The sequence below is a fragment of the Triticum dicoccoides genome, chromosome 3B, assembly GCF_002162155.2.
Source record: "Triticum dicoccoides isolate Atlit2015 ecotype Zavitan chromosome 3B, WEW_v2.0, whole genome shotgun sequence".
NCBI lineage: Eukaryota > Viridiplantae > Streptophyta > Magnoliopsida > Poales > Poaceae > Triticum > Triticum dicoccoides.
Window position 1 is genome coordinate 89,171,866 of NC_041385.1, and position 7,053 is coordinate 89,178,918.

The 7,053-nt window shown below is 45.1% G+C and overlaps 1 pseudogene; it reads right to left on the bottom strand.

Annotated features, from left to right (window-relative positions):
* Positions 1–2,897: 2,897 nt before the first annotated feature.
* LOC119274935 lies at positions 2,898–6,743 on the bottom strand (annotated as a pseudogene).
* Between the last annotated feature and the right edge of the window lie 310 nt (positions 6,744–7,053).

A 7,053-nucleotide genomic window follows, 5' to 3' on the forward strand; every position in this document is an offset into this window, starting at 1 on the left:
AGAATGGAATGGGCGATATCGGGTTGGTCAAAAGGGGGGCTTGCCTGGAAGCTCCGATGAAAGGAAAGAAGTGTCGTCGGTGACATAGTTGATCACAGGGGCATCAGCAGCGGTCTCGGGGTCTACCGGAGAGAAGAGGGGGAAGAAACAGTAAATACACGCAAACATATGCATAACATGACAATAAGCGGTTCTAGGGGTGTTCTAACACAGTGTTACATGATACCGGCGAAGGGGGATAACATCCGGAAAAGTTTTCCAAGAGTTAAGCATTTTCGGACAGATGAAACGGAGGGGGACGGTTATAGGTTCGCTGTGCTAGGGACGTGTGGCAGATGAACGAGTGACATGTTCAGATTCGTCTCATCGTTCTGAGCAACTTTCATGTAAAAAACATTTTCATCCGAGTTACGGATTATTTTGTATGATTTTCTAAAGTTTTAACAATTTTCTGAAATTTATTTAGTTATTTAAATCAACATTATCCAGAACAGTGTCCAGTGAAGTCATCATGATGCAATGCTGATGTCAGCAGTCAACAGTGCGGTGACCGGGTCAAATCTGACCTGTGGGTCTAGTGGGACCCACTGGTCGGCCTTACAGTGACTAATTAGTACTATTAATACTAATATAACTACAGATTAATTAGGGGTGGGGACCACGTGTCGGTGTCCAATTAGCATCTAAGTTAATTAATTAATTATTAACTAACTTTCTATTTATATAAATTCATCTAAATGGGCGGGACCCACATGTCAGCGACACGAGGCCAGCCCAGTCAACGTTGACTAGGTCAATGGGGCCCAGTGGGGCCCATGGTCAGTGAAAGAGAGGCGGGGCCCGCTGCACCACGTCAGGCGCCAGCTCAGCGCCGGTCACCGGAGCTTTCCGGCGAAGCCGCATGACGGCGACAACTCCGGCGAGCCCGGATTTCGTCTACGGTGAGTCCTTTTGGTTGCGGTTTGTTGCTCTGGAATGGCCGCTTCACGCCGCGTCCAGTGGTGACGGTGGTCAGAGCTGGGGAGGCCGGAGCTGACGGTGGCCAGAACGTCGGCGATGGCCGCTTCGGGTGGTGACCGGGTTTGGAGTTGCGGCGGGCGTGCAAACAAGCTAGACGGCATCTACGCGGCACGGCGAGCGAAATGGATAGGAGCAGGGGACCAAAAGTTCGCCGGATCGACGCCGGCGACGAGCTACGCCATGAGCTACGCGGCGGCGCATTCGGGCACGAGCGAGGCGTCGTCTACAGCTCAAGGAGAGGGAGAGAGGAACGTGGAGCTCATAGCGGAGCCATGGGGAGGGGCAGCGGGCTCGGGGATGTCCGCTGGTGGCGGAATCGACAACGACAACCAGCGGCGATCCGAGGAAGACGACATCGCGATCCGGCAATGTGGTGCTCCTCGGCTCCAACGGATGGCTCCAAGAGGCGTAGCAGTCGACGGGGGCCACGATGGACAGGTCAGCGAGGCGGAACGACGGTGGTAGCTACGCAGGCGAGCAGCGGACGACGACGGCCGAGACGTCCAGGGGAAAAAAGAAGCGAGCGGGGGGGGGCGATCTGGTGGGTGTTAGGGTTTGCGGGAGGACTAGAGGAGGTCGAGGACGTCCTTATCGGCGTCAGGGAGCCGTGGGATGCGCGACACGACGACGGTCGTCGACGTGTCGACGCGGCCGAGCGACAGCACGAGGGAGGAGGGAGATCCGGCTAGGTGGGTTGGGCCGGACCCTGTAGATTACAGGCCTAAGTGCACAGTAAGGCTTTAGGCCTTCTCTATTTCTTATTTCTTTCTCTTTGTTTTCTTTCCTGCTTGCAAAATGTTTGGCACCTAAAGGACTTTTATAAAAAATGTGACCTAGCTCATAAATTCCAGAGCATTATTACCTAACACCAAAAACTACTTTGGGAAAACTACCATTGCATATTTAATTTTCTGTTAGCCCCTGTTTTAGATTGTTAGAGTCACTTAAATAACTCAATTAATATTTATTACGTTTTTATAATTCCTTTTGGATTATTTGCAGTATTATGAACATTTAAGTTTTACAGTTTGAAGAAATATTTTTTTGACTTTCACTTTGAATTTTGAATTGAAGTAGCATTATTTTCCTAATGCAATTTCATGGAGATGATCATGATGACAATGGCAATTTAATGAGCTTAACAACAGGGTGAAGACCTGGGGATGTTACATCTACTATATCAACGTTTACGTGCATAAACGTGGCTTCGTTACCCTTCTTGATGTTATGCTGAGGACTCCGCTGGCCAATGAACCATCCACCAAGAGCGGTAGCTCGAATTTTGGCTATGAGTTTTTTACTGTATGTAGTCGCAACACTACAAACGAATATTAATTATTCGGCTCTCTTGAATGGGTGTGTATGTCGTAAATAAAGGGGACTGATCAAAAGAGCTTGAAAGAGACATTATTGCTAAAGGTCCATAGTTCCCAAACGTTAAGCCACAACGGAAACCTATTCATGATCATTTATTTGGCACAATCTCCTTCTTGTGACAATCAAAGTTCCAGCAAACAATGATTGAAACAAAGTGTTTAAGAGCATACATGAGGAAACAATTGTGTCTGTGTTCAAGAGCACTTGAGCATCATGTTTCGCTACATGTTTTCTACTCCCTAATTTATGTTTTCATGGCTATATCTCAAGAAACTCTTCCATGCATTTCTGGCAAGCAAGTGTTGTCTAGATTAAATGAAATGAAGTGTCGCAAAGTTGTTTTATCTAGTAGCTCAGAATTTTTGTGTTTTTATTGTGATCTCGAGAAAATTTCTAGTTCTGAAGGTCTTTGTAGCTTATCTGCCTTTAGCGGCTGGAACTTTGCAAAACTCATGTTCTTTTTTTGATGCGGATCCCCTTGACTCTAGGTCATGCAAATATGTTTTGTGATACAATGTTGAATTCTATTGTGCTAGTTTAATTTCTGGATGTACTCTAGTATAGCTAAAGAGTTGGAAATCGTTGTGCCACTTGTGGATTCACAACATGTGTTTAGCGTCGTGACTAGACTCTAAACTAGGGGGCACCCACTGGATGAGTGGAGAGGATGGGAGGGGGGTATGAGGGCCATTGTCGTCTTTACAGTTACTCATAGAGGATTATCCTGACACAATATCCTCTAGCGAGTAATCTTTGTTGGTGGTGGTGCACGGGTGCAATAATCCATAGCCGTGACAATAACATATCCTCTTCGCGGGGCTTACCCTTGTCGTGTGCCCATGCTCTACGCACAACACCTCCTTGACAATATCCCTTGCGGGGGGCATATCGTTGACATGGCATATCTCCAGCGTTTTAATCTGTAGGGGCAAAGAAGATGTCTCGTATTAAATTGACTCGAGGAATAGTAGGAACCCTCTATCAACACAATTCTTATCTGCACAAAATTTAGCAATTTCTTTTTGCTAGTGATGAAGCCGCAAGCTCATTATAGGATTTTTGAATTCGCAAGGCTTACCTCCTCGGTCTCAGACCATGCACTTTGTACTTCCATATTATTAGTTGGACTCTCACTGGAAAGAGAGATAAACATGTAGGTCAAGTAATTGCATAATTTTAATGGCACAAAAAACAAAATAAAAAATATGGGAGAAATATCTTACTATAGTTCACAGAAGCTCTGCTTTGGTGGCATGTCCAGATCATCCAAGCATTTTTCAAACATTTCTAGAACTTTGGTTATAGTAGGGCGATACATAGGTAGTACTTGTATGCACCACAAGCCAATTAAGGTCATCTTTCTCGCAATTTCCTCAACTTCGCTTGTAACTTCACATGCTTTTAATCCTTCATCTTGGGCAAAGTGCTCATAAATCCAATCTGGAAAATACTTTTCGCTAGATTTATTTACAACTGATTTGACATTTCTCCTACCTCCAACCATCTCCAACAACATCATTCCATAACTATAAACATCTGACTTTGTTGAAACCACTCCAAAGGTTCGAGAGTGGACTTCTGGAGCGATGAACCCAATTGTTCCTCTAGTACCGGTCATTGAAAGCCTACTCTCCTTTGTATGACATAATTTAGCTAGACCAAAATCAGCAATCTTCGGGCTAAAATCCTTGTCTAGAAGGATATTTTGAGGCTTGATATTGAAATGGACAATACGAGTATTACATCTATGGTGTAAGTATTCAAGGCCACGGGCAATCCCGATTGCTACTGCATAGAGCCTCTCCCATCCTAAAACTTCTTTGGGGTTCTGTGAGTAAATATACTTATCCAAGGAACCATTCGGCATATACTCATATATAAGAGCTCGCTTTGATCCCTCCAAACAAAACCCAAATAAGCTAACAACATTAACATGAGAGGTCCTTCCAATGCTCAGAACCTCATTCACAAACTCGTCTTCATTTCCTTTGCAATCATGCAAGAATTTCACAGCAACCAAACGACCATCATGTAGCCTTCCTTTGAAAACCACACCATAACCACCTTTTCCAAGTTGTTTCTTGCAAGAATATGTTATCTTCATTACCTCTGAGTACATGTATCTTTTAGGAGCTAGGGATCCATATGCTGCTATCATGGCCTCATAATTCTTTTCAGTGTTGCTGCTAGTCTTCTTGCTATGGGGAATCCATAGTCTTATCTTTATATGCCTCAGCAGATAAAAACAGAGGGAGATCAAGGTTGCAGCTGTTACTGCCAAAACTGAGATGCAAGCAGATGTTACTTCCTTCAACAAGTTATATTACAGTCATTATGATTTCCAAGGCCATTAATAGTTTTTTTCTCCTTTACACGGTGGCAAAAACAAGCAACAGGTAAATACAACAAATTTAACGGTCTTGTATTATGAACAAACTGAGAGTTTGTTTCAGATTTTAATTTTAGATCAATTTTCAATTGTTACAGACATGATAAATTCTAAAGTTACCATTTCAACACAAAATCACTGTTAGTGAGTTACTGATATTTAAATCATTACATCTGGAAAGATGACAAATATTCTAGCATACCTATTAGTACAATCTTCGTGCCGGTCTTCATGATAGCTGGAATATAACATAAAGTTTTGTGAGTAAAATCAATGCCGTCCAATAGTATTACATCGGTTGTTTTTTCAAAGGAAAGAGACAAGCATTATATATAAACCTTCAATATTCTGTGGGTGTAATATACAAAAAGAATACATTGCACAATAGTGACGAACAATAGAACATGGACTACATATGCTACTTTCTTTTGATTGAGCAAATATTTCACTCAGAGACCTGTTTGACTAAAACATACTCCCTAAACGATCTTATATTTCTTTAGAGAGGGGCTACTTATTAGTTATATCTCTGTGTAGATTTGATAGCCAATGTAAGCTATTGCATAAACAGTGATTTGTAGGTATGCGTTTGAATGACACTTGAATGGACAGTACATCTCGGTCAACATAGCAATTATTAGCTAGAACCTGTATGCTCTGTTAAATTTTTTCTGCAAATGTCCTCTGTACTTACTCAGGATTCTGAACTAGAGCGGTAGCTCTGTTGAAATTGCACTAGTGTACAATTCAGTATGCATATTGTAGTAGTAATTAGCAGGCAGTGTTCATTTTTCTTGTAGAACTCCTCTATACCGCAACTTAATTAGTGGTCCAAAACCAAAGAGTACTTAGGCTGGTCATATTGGGGAGTAACTTAGACTAGTAACATGCATATGTTACTAGTTCATGTTACTACCTCTATAGTACATAGTATCATAGATTAGTATCATAGGTGCTCTCATTTATTGCCATGCATGACACATAAGTAGCATCAAATTTATTATGTTACGGTATCTACCTATATTACTATAACCATTTCACTCTTCTTTAATTGTCTGTCACATAAACATGTTTGCGAATCCCAAGTGCATGATACTATTTATGTTACCCCCATTATGGCCAGCCTTAGGCTACAGAACTAAAGCGGTGCATGTTTTTTATAGATCAAATTTGTGAAGCTCACCGCAGATGTTGGACGAAGAAAATCCGTCGGGGCAGTGGCACTCGAAGATATCGTTGGTGATATTAGTCCGGCAAGTTCCTCCGCTCTCCATGCACGCCGCACAGTCGCCGGCCGTGTACTCAAGAAGGAACCCGTCCTCCATCAGCCGCTGGTAGTCCACCCCAGTCGCCCCCTTGTACCCGAGCACTGGCATCATCGACGCCGTGCAGCTCCTGTGCACCTGCCTCGAAATGTCGTCTGGCTTGTACACCCCAGCAAGCCACGCAAATGAGTTGTTGAGTGGCCGCTTGGATCCAGTGGCGCAGTTCATGGGCGCCCATGTAGGCGGAGGCGGCAGGGGCGCTGCAGTTGTAGAGGAAGAAGAGCTCCTGGTTGGCGTCGCTGATGCCAAAAGGCGCGAGGCTGAGGTTGGAGGAGGCGGTCACTTGGAGCTCGGTGTTGCACATGCCGTGGGAGAGCTCGACATTTGTGATGCGCAGCGAACTGTCTTGATAGGAGATGTCGAGGATCTGGTACGTCCAAACTGAGTGCTCGAGTAAGGCCTTGCTGCCGGCGCGGTCGTCGCACGTGACCTGGAAGGCACGGTAGCCGCACTCCGGCGGGTGCGTGCCGCCGAGCCAGAACGGGTACGTGATGCGGAGGTCGCCGCACGACGCTGGCTCGCACGACGGCGGGCTTTGGGCAGCTATAGTGGTGGTGCTAGAGAGGAGGAGGGTGAGCAGTAGGAGCATGGGTGAGCGGAACATGGCTGCTGCAGCAGGGCCAGGGAAATGAAACGGGTCTATCTTCTTGCAACGTTCTAGTGGCAGAGCTGCAAGTGAAGTGTGTAAACTGGTTAAGGGGCAACAAGGGGTAATTTGGACGCTTTTGTTTCATGCAGAATCTGCGACGCTAGTGTCCGTGTCAGCCGTCCACGGCCAAAGTGTCACTGTCGCCGACTTCACAGTTTTCCGGTGACTCCAAAATCTCGATTGGCCTGTGGAGGGAGTCAGTGTCTAAGTGAGTGAGACGTCACTTATGGCCGGAACATTTGACCGCTGCACGTAGGGCCGGGCAGCCATCGTCCACAAACGCGGAGTCCATC